This window comes from Macaca fascicularis, chromosome 13 (genome assembly GCF_037993035.2).
Source record: "Macaca fascicularis isolate 582-1 chromosome 13, T2T-MFA8v1.1".
Lineage (NCBI taxonomy): Eukaryota > Metazoa > Chordata > Mammalia > Primates > Cercopithecidae > Macaca > Macaca fascicularis.
In genome coordinates, this window is record NC_088387.1 from 117124122 (window position 1) to 117142984 (window position 18863).

Consider the following 18863-nt stretch of genomic DNA (forward strand, 5'->3'; position numbering starts at 1 on the left):
ATGTTTATTGCAGCACTATTCACAATAGCAAAGACTTGGAATCAACCCAAATGTCCATCAGTGACAGATTGGATTAAGAAAATGTGGCACATATACACCATGGAATACTATGCAGCCATAAAAAAGGATGAGTTTGAGTCCTTTGTAGGGACTTGGATGCAGCTGGAATCCATCATTCTTAGCAAACTATCACAAGAACAGAAAACCAAACACCGCATGTTCTCACTCATAGGTGGGAACTGAACAATGAGATCACTCGGACTCAGGAAGGGGAACATCACACACCGGGGCCTATCATGGGGAGGGGGGAGGGGGGAGGGATTGCATTGGGAGTTATACCTGATGTAAATGACGAGTTGATGGGTGCAGCAGAGCAACATGGCACAAGTATACATATGTAACAAACCTGCACGTTATGCACATGTACCCTACAACTTAAAGTATAATAATAATAAATAAATTTAAAAAAAAAAAAAAATCACCAATTCAATGTAACATAGGTTTTTCTCCTATGTTTTTCTCTAGATATTTTGCAGTTTTGTTTTGTACATTTAGGTGGATAATTATGATAATGACAATTTTATATAGACATTTAGTTGTTTCTGTACTATTTATTTAAAAAACAACCCTTTCTTTATTAAATTGCCATTGTTATTTGCCAAAGATTAGTAACTGTATTCATGTCATTCTATTTCTGCATTCCATTATTTTCTATCAATCTATGTTTTTGTTTGTTTTCCAACACCATGCTGTCTTGATGACTGTGGTGTTATGTCTTGACATCAGGTTGTATCGTTCCTTCAACTTTGTTCTTCTTGAATGTTGTTAGGTATTTTGGGTCTTTTGTTTTATCACATAAGCTTTAGACTCAATTCGTAAATATCTACAAAATAGTGTGCTGGAATTTTAATTGCAATTATATTGAATCTAAAAATCAGGATGGCAAAAATGGACCTTTAAACAATATTGAGTTTTTCAATCCATAAACACAGAATATATCTCCTTTATTTATATGTTTGATTTTTTTTTAGTTTTTTACATATATAATCTGTACTTAATTTCACATTCCCATTGCTAATTTTTTACATGTTGAAAACTGATAAACTCTATATTAACCTAGTGTCCTACACCCTTGCTATAATCACGTATTAATTCCAGAGGTTTATATTTCAATTATTTGAGATTTCTGCATGACAGTCATGTTAGCTGTGAATATACACAATTTTATTTATGTATTACCAATCTATATATCTTTTATTTCCTTTTCTTGCCTTATTGCACTCTCTAGGACTTCCAGTTCAATGTTGAGCGGGAATGATGAGAGGAGGCAGCCTGGACATTTTTGACTTTTACCTGATCTTGGGGGTAAAGTACCCAACTTGTCACCATTAAGTATGTTAGTTATAGGCTTTTTGTAGATATTCTTTAAGAATTTAAGCTTGCTTTATACCTATTTTTCTGAAAAAAAATTTAATGTAGATGGGTGTAGCATTATATCAAATGCTTTTCCTGAATTTTTGCATTAATTTATACAATTGCATATTTTTTGTTTAGTCTGTTAATATGCTAGATTACATGAATTGATTTTTGAATGTTAAACTAGCTTTGGATACCTAGTATACATGCCACGTGAGCAAGGTATACATTATTTCTTACATGTTTTTAGGTTTGATTTGCCAATATATTTTGAGGCCATTTTGCATATAAGCTTATGGAATATATTGGCCTGTAGCTGACCTTTCTTGTAATGTTTTTGTTTGGTTTTGGTATTAAGGTAATGCTCACTTTATAGAGGGAGTTAAGAAGTATTTCCTCTGCTTCTGTTGCTAAGGGAGTACATGAAAAAGAATCATCTATAATGTTCAATAAATCTAGAAAGAGCAAATAAGAAGAAATATTACATTTTTAAATTTATCTTTTCTTTACATTTTAGTTTGGGAAGTTTCTATTGACTTATCTTCAAGCTCTTCGGTACTAGATTTTTTTCCCCTGAGATGAGTCCAGTTTACTGAGGACCCTATCGGTGCTGTTCTTCCTTTTAGTTACAATGTTTTTATTTCTAGTGTTGTTTTATTGTTTCTTAGAATTGCCATTTATCTGCTTATATTACCCATCTCTTCTTGCAAGTTGTTCACTTTTTAAATTAGAGTCCTTAGTACATGAGTTATTTTAAATTCCCTCTGTGATAATTTGAAAATCTCGGTCAACTTTTGTAGCTTGTTTTGTCTTTTTTAACTGTTTTTTCTTGCATTTTACCAGGCCTTGTGTTTTGTTGTGATTGTTGTTCAAAGGCAGATGTGATATGTCAGGTAGTAATAGAAACTGAGGTAGACACCCTTTTATTTATGTACTTATTTTAATTTTTTTTAAGAGATGAAGATCTCTCTATGTTGCCCAGGCTGGTGTTGAACTCCTGGTCTCAAACAATTCTCTTGCCTCAGCCTCTCTAGTAGTTGGAATTACAGGCAGGAACCAAAATGTTAGGCTAAATAGGTTTTTAGTGTGAGGTTTTATGTTAACCTGGCTAGGAGTAAGGCTATATTTAATGTTTGTTGTATCTGTAGGTGCCAGAGGTTCCAAATTCCTTTAGTGCCCTTGTTTTCATCTCTTTTGTTGAACCTGAGCTTCCCCTAAGAACTCCTCCTTAAACAGTCTGTGACTTTTAGTTCTTTGAACTATAATCCACTGTTATCACACTGGAGCCCTGTTGGTGCCATGGTAAGGTTCCAGGAAGGGGAAATGTTCTATAATCATAGAATCTCTAATCTTACAAGTAAATCTCAAGCTTTGAGTGCACCTGAGTCCCTGGACTGTGACCTTCACAAGTGTTTCTTCGGTTTCATGTCCCCCCATGGATAGGCAACACAGTGAGCCCAAAGAGATCTGGAGTGAAGGAACGCCCTTTCCTGAGTGGACTAAGGCTCTGGAATAGTTTTTGCTTGGGTAATTGGCCTTTGTTATGGAGAATACTCTGTACTTCGCAAATGGTGCTCTTCCCCCTAGAGAGGGGCAGGCTCTTCCTAGAACCTTTCTCAAGAAACCTGTGCAGTGCCTGTAGGTAAAACCTATGCAAAGTGATGGATCTCCTAAAACTGCAACTCCCCCTCCTCTCATATATCAGCCTCCTGCTTTGACACACTTAGCCTCCAGCAATTCATTAAAATAATCGGTAAGATTTTTTACTAGTTTATGGCTCCAGCAGCTTCTGCTCCAGGTAAATTAATCTCAGCTGTGATTCTCTGTATTTGCTTTTCTTTGTAGAGTTCAGAATGGTGATTTGCAACCTCAGTTCTCTGAAGAATACCAAAAAAGTTGATTTTCCGTTTGTTCAGCATTTTTCTTTATTATTGTAAGGAGGAGAGTACTGACTTCCAGTCTCTTTACATGTGAGAACTGTGATGGGAATGTCTTATTCTTTTCTAAGTGCTTTATCATTTCCCTGGGTTTTTCAGCAAGAAGTTTTTATTAAAAATTTATTTAAACATAATTGTGTCAATAAAACACTAATAACTTGAAAACCATTTTTCATGTCAAGTGGCATTAGTTTAATGTACATTTACAAATAATTGTAAATGGTGGCTTTGCTAAATACCAAGCTCCCTTTTAAGAAGGTACATTTTACAACAGTCATCTTGCCTGAAAACGTAAAGGATTTAGTGATAAGACAGGGAGATAAAACTACAAAATGGGTTGTTTCCATCTCTCTACTAAATGCATGTTTCTAAGACTTGAGGATAAACTGTGTGCCAGGAGCTGACTAAATTTTTTTTTGTGTGTGTTGTTGTTGCTGTTGTTGTCGTTTTGAGACGGAGTTTCTCGCTCTGTCGCCCAGGCTGCAGTGCAGTGGTGCAACCTCGGCTCATTGCAACCTCTGCCTCCCGGGTTCAAGCTATTCTCCTGCTTCAGCCTCCCGAGTAGCTGGGACGACAGACTTGCTCCCTAGCTGGTTTCAACCCACCACCTGATGTTGCCCTTTCCTTTTTGCAGCTTCAACATTGCAGCTAAGCAACATTCCTTCCCGATAAGAGAACAAGACCATGAAGTGTATCTGTTCAGTTTACGGAGGCTGTGCATTAAGTGTCTTCATGCCCTCTGCTTCACCTTTTGATGTACAAGAGCCTAACTGAAATGTAAGGAAATGTTACATCTCCACCCCAGAGTGAAATAGATGTATGTAACATGCATGTTAGCTTACTGTGCATGTGTGCAGCACATTTGTGGCTATTCATAGTTCCTCCTATAACCTGTTGAATATGTATACTTAGCCAACTCATACAGCACAAATTCCTGTCTTATCCTTTCCTCCCTCAAAACACCTGCTTCTCATTTTCAGCCACAAGCTATGCTTCTTGCCTGCAGGTTGCTCTACCCAACTTTAGAATTAAAGCTCTCTTTTCTAAATTTACAGATTTTGTGACTTTTTCTGGTGACAGTAACAAGAACTAGAAAGAGATGTATCATTTAGGGTTTCATATGCCAGGCAACGAAGTTTGGGAGGGATTGACACAGCTTTGTTTAATTGTATCAAATTTGATTTTTAGAAACCTGTACTCTTCTAAATACAGATTCAAATCTGAGGCTTAAGAAAAAAATAAAGCAAAATATTCACACAACACTATACATTTTGAGAAGGAGCTTATATATAAGCACAGGACTATACAATCAGATATTGATGGACTGAGTAGTGATCAGTTCTTACTCATATGTTTTATTCTTTGTATTACATTGTATTGAATGCAAGTGTATTTAATAGAATCTTCCTTATTTAAGAGGCATCAAGGATACCTCATCATAATTCAGTAGACTGATGCATTGAGAATTTTGATATTATTCTATTTGTTAATATTCCAACATGAATCAAAAGGTCTATTACTCTCAGATTAAGATATTTGGGTAATTAATGTTCAGATATGTGTTTATAAAGTATTGAGCTTTTGAAGAGGAACGTGGGTAATTATCACTATTAATTTTGCTCTAAATTATATTTCGGCTTGTGCAATTGTTATAAGCACAGATTCTGGCAAATATAAACTCTTTAAGCAAAACATATTTAGAGTATCACATTTTCTTTGGCTAATAAAATTATAGTCAGTCACGAACATTATTGATATGTTGATTTAAAAAGATATAGTAAAATATCTGGTTAATAGTTTTTTAAATGAGGAAATAAATGATTACAGAAAACAATAAAATGCAGAAATACTTTAAGATGACTATCTAATTACTCCAGAATTTCACTGCTCATATTTCTAATTTCTGCTATAAACACCCACACAGGAATGTTGGTAAAGTCTTAGTAAAAAGAAAAATAAAACTAATATCTATTACTAATGTCATATATTAAGCCCTAATATTGTTGTCTACTCTTTCACTGAGCAATGTACTCATCTTTTAACCCCTTAGCATCTATAACTTCAGCCACAAATTTCTTATTTTAAAATGGCTTTATAGTCTTAAGGCTGAGGTTATATTTGAAATGAACAAAAGTATAGAGATTGAAATTCAGCAGTGCAATTTTATAACTTTACAAATAAAGATATTATTTGAGATATTGAGAATTTTAACATTCTCTGAGGCTTAAGAAAAAATAAAGCAAAATATTCACACTTACACTATAAATTTTCAGAAGGAGCTTATATATAAACACAGGACTATACATTCAGATGTTGATGGACTGAGTAATGATCAAGTTTACTGATATTTCTTATTCTTTGTTTTAAATTGTTGACTGCAGGTATATTTATAGAATCTTCCTTATTTAAGAGACATCAAGGTTAAGCTAAGCTTTATGGATAAGGGCACAGCCTAAGACTACAGGAATATTGTCTGAGACCAAGGCGTTTTCCACCTCTTAACAGATATGTAATCTTTACTGCACTTCACTGAACATTTGCTTTCCATTTGTAAAACTGATAATAAAAAACTAACTTCTGGAGCTGCCGTAAATATTACCCTGAGAAAAATAATTAAAACAGTAATGAAAACGTCTCAACACAGTGCATGTCTCTCTTTGCAAGTTCAATATGAGTTATTCTCGTTACTACTATTGAGTTAGTGACACGGAGACCCGCGGGTGATTGGTGCTTCTGTTGCAGTGGTTTTCAAATGGGGTTGATTTTATACCTCAGAGGACATCTGGCAATGCCTGGAGACATTTTTGACTGTCACAACTGGGAGAATAGGGTGCTACTGGCATCTAGTGGGTAGAGGCCAGGGGTGCTGATAAGTGTCCTGCAATGCACAGGACAACAAATAATTCTCAGGTCTATATTGGCAATAATGATGAGGCTGAGAAATCCTGCACTCTGGCACTAAGCTTCATTATCTTAAGAATAAATCTCATCTCTAAATAATCTTTAAATTCTTACTAGTGATCACAATGAATAGGCTTCTTAAGGAAACACATTTTATTCTTTTCTGTAATCATTTATTTTCTCCTCTAAACAACACTCTTTATTAGACCAGGCATCATGATGCATGCTGGAGGTTCAAAGATCAAATACATGAAGTTTGCCCTTAGTAAGATCACAGTACATTAATTTATAGAGGGAAACACATAATTGCCCCGCACTGAGATGCATAAATCATGATGACAGAGATGTTGCTTATGATGGTGGCAGGAGTGGGGGTACTTAAAGATGTTGCTGGAGAGATGGGATGGAGTGTGTCATGCATGATCTGTTCCCACTAAAACGTCTGTGCACTTCACCTTCTAAACCAGGGGACAGGACTGAAAGGTTTGAAGCAGGAGGTACCATGACTCAATGTGTGCTTTATAAAGCTTTTTTAGTGTTAGTATATACAGGAGATGAAAAATGTGAAAGAAGAGATACACAAACCAAACAGGATACAGCTTAAAAGTGCAAACTAGAGATTGTGAAATTCCAAGTTTGGCCAGTGACAGGTTCAAGGGGAGAAACTTATGAATAGGGTTTTGCACGAATAGTTGATGAATGAGTAGCTGAGGGAGAGAAGAGAGGAGTCCTGTGAGAAACCTAGATTGCTGTGTCAGAGACTGGACTGATACAGACTGCGCTGATACAGACTGGGCTGATATAGACTCGACTGAAAGAGAAAGGTGGGGAGAAAGGATAATGGGTTTAGTTTGAACATTCTGAGCTGTGGGGCTGATGTTTACAGAATTTGGGAGAGGGATTGTTTGGAGCAAAAAGAATAAAGGTTGCCAAAATACATATTTAGTTATTGGGACTGAGGGCTCGGTGCGGTGGCTCACACCTGTAATCCCAGCAATTTGGAAGGCTGAAGCGGGCGGATCACCTGAGGTCAGGAGTTCGAGACCATCCTGGCCAGCATGGTGAAATCTCTACTAAAAATACAAAAAAAAAAAAAAAAAGTATCCAGGCATCCCAGCTACTTGGAAGGCTGAGGCAGGAGAATAACTTGAACCTGGGAGGCAAAGGTTGCAGTGAGCCAAGACTGCGCCACTGCACTCCAGCCTGGGAAACAAAAAGGAAACTCCATCTCAAATATATATATATTATATATAGTATATTATATATAGTACATTATATATGTTATATATTATATATAGTGTGTGATATATATTATATATTGTGTATTATATATTATATATTTTATATATGCAAATATATATATTATGGGGACTAGGCAGCCAATGCAATAAAAACTTGAGTCTCAGTGGATTTTTGTCAACTCACTTTGGGGTCTGATGGTGGTAGAAATGTGGATGTCCGTAGGTTTTATATGGATACAGAGCCACATGTGAGAAAGCCTGGATTAGATATGGATTGGGTGCATATCAGCACCCAGGAGAAAGTGGCAGCAAGGGAGGAGGCTGACAGAATGCTTTTTTATTTGTTTTTTAATTATCTGAGCCCATTCCAAATGTCACAGGTAAATATGAACACATAACTCATTAATTGTTAGCAATACATGAGTTTGTAAGGATGTATTATTAGTAACATTAGCATCTTTATTATAATGTTGTGCCCTGAATTCACAATTGACAGGTATACTTTCCATCTTTTTCATGTAATTATATCAAGTATGGTATTGCATACAATTATTGTCCATTACATATTTATTGATAAAAACTAAATAATTTTACAAAGGAGAATTTCTCAAGTCACATTTGACAGAGTTGCTCAAGTTTAAATTACATATACACATATATGTACAATCTCTACACATAAAAGACATATACATGCATTTATATGTATATGTATTATTTACACACCCATAATACTTACAGTACATAAACACAGGCACACAGACCTGTTTCTTTGAGATAATTTTAAATTCAAAAGAATGCATAATTGGTCAAATATTGTCAAATGAAGCCATGCTTATTTTAAAGTGAAAGATATAAAGAAATAATTGTGCAGATTGTTTGTCCTTAGACGTATGCAATTATACAAATTAGGAGAGAAAAAATTTAGTAAACCTTTAGTCCCAATCAGTCCATTGAGAAACGTTAATTTAAGGAAAGAAATAGAAGATAATTTGCACGTTTCCTTTTAGGTTCCTTGAGGAGAGGCTGGGTCTGGCTGGAGACTGCACTGCAGAGGGTAACCCCTGTCTCCTGGACCACCTAGCGATGCTCTAAAATCTCAAGGAGACCCTGCTGGCATTTACTTTATGCAAGACTAGCTCCAGAAAGCCCACGCGGCATGATGCATCTAGAGAGTGTTCGAAACAGGAAGAGTCTTCTCAATGTGCCTGAAGACTGAGAACAACTGCGCACATTTATGTGTCCAGAACACTTATAAATACACGTTAGCATATGATAAAATAGTAACTCATGGCCATTTATCATTTGACCAAAAGCTTTTCAGTGGAAAAATCTTTAAAACTTTTTTGGCGGGGGCTGATTCTTGGGGCAACGTTGTGCCTTCTGAAGTCCTTCAGTGTTGTTAATCTCCCCATTTCCGGTGCGAGAACTGAGGGTCAAAGATGAGGCTTCCCTGATGGAAAGCGTTGCAGCCGGCCAGCCGGCCTGGATCCCCAGCTCTGCAGCTGAGACTGTATCAGCCTAACCTCACTTCAGAAGACTGCATTCGCTCACGTTCTGAAATTCACTTCATTGCAAGAGCCACGTACTCTTTTTCCAAAAGAGGCTAATATACCAGGGCCTGGGCCATGCTGAAGCTGTGTCGTCTCTCCTTCCTCCTTCACGGGCTTGTTCTATGTGACTGGCTGAGGCAGGCCCCGCAGAGTCCTCTGGCCATCCCTCTACACTCTGCTACCTGCTGTTTGGGTAGCTATGCGCCTACTTAACAAGTGATCGTTTTGTTTTCACGGGTGTGACATCTGCTCGGTACACTGATAATGCCATTGCTTCTCAGCCTGGAGCGTCTCTCGCTCCCGCGGGCTGTTCATATTCACATTGCCAGACCTGCGAGAATAGCCTCGTGTCTCCTGAGTCATCAAAGGACTCAGGCCCTGCTCACTGCCTGTGATGAGAAAACTCCAGAAAGTGGACAGCAAAACAGCGCAAGCCAAAAGACAAATACCTATTTTCCAATAATCATTTGGAAAATGTCATAGTTTGGGATGTGAAGCCCAGAGAACTAGATTCTGGGCTGACTCTGCTATTTGGTGCCCATGATTCACAGGAGAAGTCCTGTCATTCCCCTGAGCTTCGGTTTTCTTACCTGTAGAAAGGAGACAGTAGCACTTGTCTTGCTTCCCTCAAAGGCTCATGAAGAGGGATGGCTGGGATCCTGGAGAGTTAGAAGCGGCTTTGTGTACATAAAGCTGGATAAGCTAAACCAACCTGAGCCCTGTCACCGCTGTCAGGAAAGGAAGGTGTGCTCTGGAGCTGGACCCCATGGCTTCCTCTCTGCTCAGACACCTGGGCAAGCAAGTCACGGAGCTTCACTGTGCCTCAGTTTCTCTGTGGGGAACTCCCTGTGGGAGAGCACTTTTACTTATCTGACATTCCTGCTGCAGACTTTATCGAGGTTAGAAATGGAAAGCCTTTAGATCCAGGGCTGGCATGGAGTGAGCTTTCAGGATTAATTAGCGTGACTTTGATTCGGAGCAGGCTGCAACTGAAAATGAGAATTGTTTTTTTGTTTTTTTGTTTTTTCCTTGGAGTCAATTTGAATTTTACTTGGAGAAATCACAACACTGAACACAAATGGGTCTTTCACTGCTTCTTCTCCCCAGGCCTCTGCGTCCCTGTCCTGAAGCTCAAGCTTGCCTTGTTTCAGTGCCCCTTGAAATACGAAGTAAGTTCTGTGCTAAGACACTTGGTTCTCAGGTGAAGGTCTAAGAAGAAAGGAGGATTTTTACTACCCAGATACTCACATTCTTTGGAGGAAATTGGAGAAAGAAACTTAGGATGCCCCAGGAACATTTCCACATTTTTAAGGTCAAATAACAGAAGTTAAAAAGGGAGTAGGTAGACAACATTGTTTTTTGACCTTTCCTTACATCGCATATGGGTCTAACATACGCCTCTTTACAAAACTGGAGTAGTTAGGCCTGGCGCGGTGGCTCATGCCTGTAATTCCAGCACTTTGGGAGGCTGAGGCAGGCGAATCACGAGGTTAGGAGTTTGAGATCAGCCTGACCAATATGGTGAAACCCTGTCTCTACTAAAAACACAAAAATTAGCTGGGCGTGGTGGTGGGAGCCTGTAGTCCCAGCTACTTGGGAGGCTGAGGCAGAAGAATTGAACTCCGTCTTAAAAAAAAAAAAAAAAAAAAAGGTGGAGTAGTTACTTGCAGCACAGATTTAACAACCCTCAATCTTTATCACTTACATCTTTTATTGTGCAACAGGCTATAACCTTGCTCTACCTACCCAAGTTACCTGTTTATTAAACAAACAAACAAAAACTCAGATTTGGGGGTTTAGGACAAAACAGGTAGGCCTCAAATCCATTTACAGATTAAAAGATGGTATTGATTTAAGGCTCCAGATTTTCACTCTCACACTCAGAGCCTGATAACAGTCTTCTAAAGTTGTACCCTACTCATCCTTTCTTTGCTAAGGTTAATAATTAACAAGTCAACCAAAAGGGCCACCTGCACCGGAAAGGTAATTTGACAGTGACAAGACAGGAAGAGCTGGCCCCCGTACAGGCTGTCTTACACCTGCGACTCCTGGTCGGGCGCAGTGGAGGCTCACGCCTGGAATTCCAGCACTTTGGGAGGCTGAGGCGGGCAGGTCACTTGAGGTCAGGAGTTCCAGATCAGCCTGGCCAACATGGTGAAACCCTGTCTCTACTTAAAATACAAAAATTAGCCAGGCATGGTGTCAGGTGCCTGTAATCCCAGCTACTTGGGAGGCTGAGGCAGGAGAACCACGACGAGGGGTGGTTGGGATCCTGGAGAGTTAGAAGGGAGACAGACGTTGCAGTGAATGGAGACAGACTCTGTCCAAAATTAAAAAATAAATAAATAAATAAAAAGAAAGACCTGCAACTCCAGCTGCGAAACTCCCTCATGATTCCCTTTGGTTCCCTATGATTTGCTTATATGATCTTAGCCTGGTGTGCATGTGGAACTGGTGACTGTGAGTGTCTGTGCAAGTGCATCTTCCTGCGAGGAAAATGAATGCTCTACATTTCCTGTGGATACAAAGATCTGCTCGAGCAAGTTAACACAATTAATTATGCAATGTGAAAATTTCTATCCCACAATTCTTATTTATTAGCACATATGGTTTTCCATAATTTTGGAAATACTTTGGAGGAAAATGTTAGTTAGAAATTTGCATTGTAAGCTATAGAATAAGTATGTATTAAACATGCACTATATATTTGTGTATACACAATTTTTTTTTTTTTTTTTTGAGTCACAGTCTCGCTCTGTTGCCCAGGCTGGAGTGCAGTGGCACAATCTCGGCTCACTGCAAGCTCCGCCTCCCGGATTCACGCCATTCTCCTGCCTCAACCTCCCGAGTAACTGGGACTACAGGCACCTGCCACCACACCCGGCTAATTCATTTTGTATTTTTAGTAGAGACGGGTTTTCACCATGTTAGCCAGGATGGTTTCGATCTCCTGACCTCGTGATCCACCTGCCTTGGCCTCCCAAAGTGCTGGGATTACAGGCATGAGCCACCTATGCCCGGTCTCTCTATACACATTTTTATTTATGTCCAGACATATATACATATTCCAATTTTACCTGCTTTTAGTTTTTTGTAATTTACAATTGTTTATGCATTGGAGAAAAGTCATATATATTTGAGAATATTTTAAATTCATCATGATTATTACATTAACATAAATACATTTGAATGGTATATTATGCTTTTCCTGATATATATATGCATATTATACAATTTATATTGTATATACATGAACAAGTTCTATAAGAACACAATTATGTGCATTCACACATCATTTGTTCAAAAGCTCAGGAGAATGCTATATATCAGATAAATGAATTTTTCAGATCATTGAACCTTACTATTTCAAGCACAAGCATTTAATTTTTAATATCTGCAAGGAAATTTTCTGTAGGCCACTCCCTGGAGTTCTTGGGAAGATACTACTGAGCATAATAATAACAATGAAGAAAAAAAACAGAAAATATTACCATAGAGTGAATATCTATTATAGCCCTCACTTTGCACATACTTACGTCAGGAAATCCTTGAGATTTGGTGAACTGGGTCCTCCCATTTAGATATAACTGTCAAACAAAGTGGGACTTGGAGAATTTTGGTAACAAGATTCAGTTATAAAACTAAGAAGTAGAATTAGGATTTAAAGGTATGTCTTTCTTGCTCAAATTTCCATTGTCTTTCTCATACATTTTCTTCCCTTGAGTACCTTACCATACTGGCATTTATGGTTTTGCCCACAGGCTCTGACACCCATAGACAGTTTCTGCTTTCTAGTTTTTCTGGGGCTTCCTTTGATGTTGAAATCTCCATGTTGTCTTCTACTGCATACGACTTTCTGTTCTAGTTCTGCTAGTTCTCCTCAATTTTGTTTCTTGTAATGTGCTCTGTGCTGGTTAATCAGAAAAGTGGGTTTGATAAAAACTATTGGTTAAAGTTTATTTGGTAATTAGAGGTAATTATTCCCCTTGTTTCTTATAAGAATATATATTTGTGTCAGTTAGGCACTGGACAGAATGACTTTAACGCAACCAGGGTTTTGCTGTGTGTACATATTCACTTGCTAGTCACATTTTACTGTAAATAAATATTTAAAAGGAAATGCAAATCAACAATGATGCAAAAATCTCAAAAGAACTCACATTTAGAAATATTTAATAAATACTGTAGGTCAGTTTGAGTTCTTCCAAAATATGTTCCGTTAACAGCTGCTTTGCATATTGTTTCAGACCTTTAAGAAAGAAAGCATGTTAATAAAGAGCAGTAGGCCACCTCCTTCCCCATCTTATTCTAAGGGATTTGTGCATACTTCTACAGATCGTATAAAAGTTTTATGTCCATGTTTCTGTAACTGGTTTGGCTTTTTCTAAATTATAGGAGAAGAAAATCCAATCTCTAGTTTCTTTGTAGCATATAATTGGAACAAGATAGTCAAAGAAAAGAGAAAGCTTAGAGAAAGAAAAGTCATTTCTGAAAGTTTGAGGATTTAGTATATTATGAAAGAAAACTAGCTCAGGTTCAAAGGGTTATTAGAAAATCTAAGAGGCCCTGCCAGCAGAACTTTTCTGGTGCTATATAGACTTCAATGGGCAGTGTGAAATATAAAATAAGATTTTAAAGTTCAGTGATGAAAAGGACACAGATCATCCACAAAATTCACTTTAATTGAAGGTAGAATTTTGTTGGATGACGAGAGAGTTGAACATGTGGAGGGATTTATAGGTTCAATGTGGTGACACCAAAGTCTCATGTTTTCTCTCTCAAAGAATTTCGTATTTTGAAGATAAGCATTGTAATCCATTAACAATATATGACAATATAGACACATTGCTTCTTTTTAATCTTAATGATTATGAAATTCCTTTTTTCATCAAAATTTATTACGACCAAAGAAGTAAAATTTTACAAGTTCGTGAAAAAAGTAGTTGTACCCAATTACAAGGTAACACCTCCCTAGTATCTAATTCCACATATATTTTCTTCACCACCTCTGAAAGAAATTCCAACATTATTTTCCAGAACATACATAAAGTAGAGAAACAGAATTACTCTGTGTATGTGGGCGTGTGTATGCGCGCGCTCCTGTGTGCGTGTGCGAGCGCGCTCATGTGCGTGCGTATATGTGCGCGCGCGCTCGTGTGCGTGCGCGTGTGTGCGCGTGCGCGTGTGTGTGTTTTGGCTTTATCTGTGTTCTTCAGGGACTCCAGGTCTCTTCAACTTCCTCCAGCACAAGCTCTAAGTGTTCCTGAGGCTGTCGGGAGGCAGCATTCATAGGAACTTTGGGCCGCATTGTGGTGTCAACCTGTCTTGCATCCTCTTCCTTGACCCGCTGCTGTGGGGCTACTTGCCAAGGTCACCAAGGAGATGTGTTCCGTCCGGCCTCTCAGTGAAGGTACTGACCTCCTGCAAGAACCGGGGGTCCCCCGCCCAGGGAAGAATTTTGTCAGTGGCCCTACCCTATCCCTTCCTCTTCCCCTGCAGGGCCAATGTGAGCGGCAGACCTCGCGTTTGCACTGCACTGTCCCTTCTGGCCTCCCCCTCTCCTTCCCACTCCCCAGTCCTCTGCCACTGCTCCTCTCGCTTCGCAGGCAACAAAGCCAGCCAGGTGTCCCGTGTCCCAGAGAGTGTGCACTAAGGAGCTCAGCAGCTCTCTCTTGGATTTGCTCTTTGTCGAAGGCCTCTTGCATGAGAACACAGCTATTGATCATGGAGTCCAGACCAAAGGGAATGGTGGTGTGAGTAGCATTGTCCTAATACTCATGATTCCTTCCTGTACTTCTGGATTTTTGAGTCAAATGTTTGTGGTTTTCTCTTCTCCTGTAAAATGAAGAATTTCTCAGGAAGTCCTAGGTGATTCGTGTACATATGTGGCTGTGTAGTGGATTATTCACCAAATAAGTGGATGCACACTGGCTCTCCACATATGCACTAAATGAACCACTAACGTGTTTTATCCAGGCAGTCCTCAGCCCTAAAGCTCACCTTCTCTCAAATGCAGTTTCGTTTTTCTTATACATTTTGTGGAAAAGTTGAAGACTGTGAGCAGCATACCGCTTGCAACAATGTTTAAGGGTCCAGTAGGAAGATCAGACTGACTGATGTGAATCAAAGCTTTGCCTCTTAAGCAGAGAAGAGAACTGTGGGTGCGAAGGACCCAAGTGGGGTTTCCAAGGAATAAGGGGGTTTCTCATCAACATGTGTAAAATTTTAATTATGCGGTTATTTTAATTATAAGTTCTAGAGATTTGATGTAGCGTATTGAGCCTATAGACAACATGCTGGTATTGCACATTCAAAAATATGTGAAGAGAGAGAATTCGTATTAAATTGTCTTACCAAAATAAAAAATAAATTAAAATAAACTAGAAAATAAGTAAATAATTAAATAATTATTGCCTCTTACAACTAACTTTGGACAAACATCCTACCCTGGTAAAGCCAGGGCATTTTCCTGGCTGAAAGTATGTTTTAGGGCTGAGGACTTCCTAGATGAATCGCATTAGTAGCTCAATTAGGGCATATGTGGAAAGCCAGTGTGCATCGCATATTTTGTGAATAATCCACTACACAGCTACATGTTTACATGAATAAGCTAGGACCTCCTGAGAAATTATTCATTTTACATGAAGAAAGACAACCATAAACGTTTGGCTCAAAAATCCAGGGGTACAAGGAGTGATCCTGAGTATTAGGACAATCACATTCACAGGCATTTCTCTGGCTTTACCAGGGTGGGACACTTGTCCAGAGCCTCTGCCTTTTCCCATTTTCCAGATATTCCATAAAAAGAGTTACTGTCCAATACATAATTAATACTAATAGCTTTCTTAGTTTATTAGTACTAGTAAGAATGTGGCCGAAGTTCAGACTGACAAAGTTAAACCTGCAATCAGTGGGTAAGATACCAAAATCATTTCATAGCACTAATTTTGTGGACAATAACCTAGAAAGCCTCTGGAAAGTAGATGTCTTGTGGCCCGTGTGACTCACAGAGAATGAGCTGACATAGCTTCAGACTCCAGGGAGAAGGTTAGCCCTGTGGTCAAGGAAGGGTAGGTGAAAGTTTGAAAGGAATTAACAGTAGAGACTGGTATCGAGGGATTGTTTACTCAATTTCTTTGATGACACATCATTCTAGCACTAGATCTTTAATTATACTTGTAGCAAATATATACAATCTTTCATGTATTTTTTTAATTAAAGGATGTTAATTTGTTGACTTTAATATCAACGTAAGAGTGTCCTTCTTAGTGAATCCCTGTTCCTCAGCCTGGTCAAATCTAGTTTTCTCCTCTCCAGTTAACTGGTTGTTGAAAATGTGTTTCTTTCACATCAGTGATTCAGGAGATAAATATTTAGGTTCACATAAGGAAACTATCCAGAGTCTCTGTCATTTTGAGCTCTTGAGTTGACCAGGAATTAGAATCCAGTGATGATTATTTTGTGTCTTATTGACCATGCTGAACATAATATCATTTAATTGACTCTGAAAACATTTCAGTTTATAAAATTTAGCATCTATGACAATTAAGCAGCTTTCTGCCTCGAGGACTGCTTGTGGGTGCTTCTCCAAGTTCTATTTGACTCTCCTGAAGGGCTCCTTAGAGCTTTTAGTTTTTATTCATGCAAACCAGTTGTCTGCTCTAATTAATTAAGGAATCTGAAGACAAAGCTTAAGAAACAAACTCAATTTGGATTTTGAGATAGAAAAATACTATATCTCCAATATTTTTGAAAATACAATGTGAACTTCTTAATATATATGTTGTAGATTTCAATCTGAAAGTATTGATTACTCAATTATAAGAATCTAAATTAATAGGAATATCACTATTTAAATATATTGAACTTCCAGATATTTGGTATAGTTTTAATTATATATAGGTTACCTAAGCCTATTCTGTGTGTGAACTTCCACCAAATTCCATATCTTTCAAGTGGCATGTGTAATATTGGGCAGAGTTCTTATAATGCCTTAATCTGCATTTGTCTCATCTGCAAACCTGAGGATAAGATGCTACCTTGTGAGCTCTAAGCTCATGGATGCTGGCATTCAAGCCCTGGTTATTCTGTTTCTATTTTAAGGCCATGAAAAAAGCTTAACTTCTTTTTCTTCAATTTTTCCAACCTGAAATGAGTTTTAATTACCCTAAAGTAACATAATAAAAGCATATACCTCTCAGGGTTGCTGTGGAAACAAAACAAGGTGATGCTTTCTGACTATTTGCGGTGTCTAACAAACAATTATGATCTTACAAAATGTTAGCTTTCATCATGGTCATTACCATCACCTTCTTTTTCTAACATTCTTTGACTTTAGGAAAATCAATTTTGTTACTTGCTGTGATTATTTTGTAAACTAAGTTTGTTCACATTTTCCTAACTTTTATTATAATGAAATATTTTTATTTTAAAAATTAGAATGAGAAGTGAAAATCAAACAAATGTTGAGTTGAATATTTTATTAGGTGCTTTGAACTTGGGAGACACATATAATCTATTGGATATAACTGGAATGTAGCTATGATTCTTAGTCTATGATTCTTGCTGTCTATTTGATCTATGAAATGTTGATGTAAATTACACTGTCTATACAGCATGCTTGACAGAAGTAGGAAGGAATAAGTGGTTCTCTGAATGCCTTCTATTTTGATTTAATTATTTTTGTATTACAAAGCAAGTTTATCCTTAATAACTGATGATTTTAAGTGTCACTCCCATTTTGCTATGAATTCTTAGAGTTTCCATTTATTACATGTTACTCAACATATGAGATTATTGAGCAATATTTCCATGTATTCTTATTAGTATTGAAAAGCTGTTCTCATCTAAATATTCTGATTTTTAGGGAGTTCAAGGCTTCACATTACTGCAAGGGTTAATGGCAGGTCTATCTAAACAAACTTGAAAAAGTCAGAATTTCTCATTTCATAAATATTGTTGGACCAAAATTAAATCAGAAAATAAACAAGTTAGTACTAGTTTGTACACACACACATTTTAGATAGAGTACGGTTTTCATGTAGGAGAAGTCATAAAGTAAATACAGAATAAATGGAATGAATATTTCTACATTCTTTTCATGGAAAAGCAAAGCTCAAATAGGATAGTAAAATTCACAAAAAGGACCATCAGTATCTAATTATGTAATATTTACAAGTTATTTCTTTAAAATTATAAGCAAAGTAAAAGACAACTAACTAGCATATATTTGCCAGAAAATAAAAGAGAAAAAGCTGTAAAAGGAATAGCATGTAACACACCATGGAGACCAATACACACGGTAGCCCCAATTTAGGAATGAAAGAAATAAAAAGGACAGGAGCTACTTATGGAACAAAAAATTCACACAGGCAATTAACCCTGCCTCCTTTATTTCCATTTTATTTGCTATTGTGTCTTGACACAAATCATCTTCACCTCCATTCCCCATCCACCAGCCCCGGAGCTCAAAATGCACTGATCCTACTATTTTTCCACTGTCCCTAATCTTCATCACATCTATGTTCCCTCTCTTCCCCACCCTGGCCTGCAGTCACACAGTTGGACAGTGTTTGGAGCTCTGTAGCTTACTAACCTTCAGCAACATTCCACATGAGTGATTACTCCTGTGTTGCCCACTGAGGCTGGGCCACAATATTAGTCATTTTTACACTGCTATAAAGAAATGCCCAAGACTGGGTAATTTATAAAAAAAGAGGCTTAATTGACTCACAGTTCTGCATGGCTGGGGAAGCCTCAGGAAACTTACAATCATGGCAGAGGGGGAAGCAGGCTTATCTTACATGGTGGCAGGTGAG

The 18863-nt window shown here is 37.8% G+C and overlaps 1 long non-coding RNA gene across 1 annotated transcript; it reads left to right on the plus strand.

Moving 5' to 3' along the window:
- Positions 1-1263: 1263 nt before the first annotated feature.
- LOC102142873 (uncharacterized) lies at positions 1264-10695 on the plus strand. Its single transcript, XR_006691813.3, has 3 exons — positions 1264-1365; positions 3988-4130; positions 8503-10695. It is a non-coding gene; the product is annotated as an uncharacterized lncRNA (long non-coding RNA).
- Positions 10696-18863: the final 8168 nt, after the last annotated feature.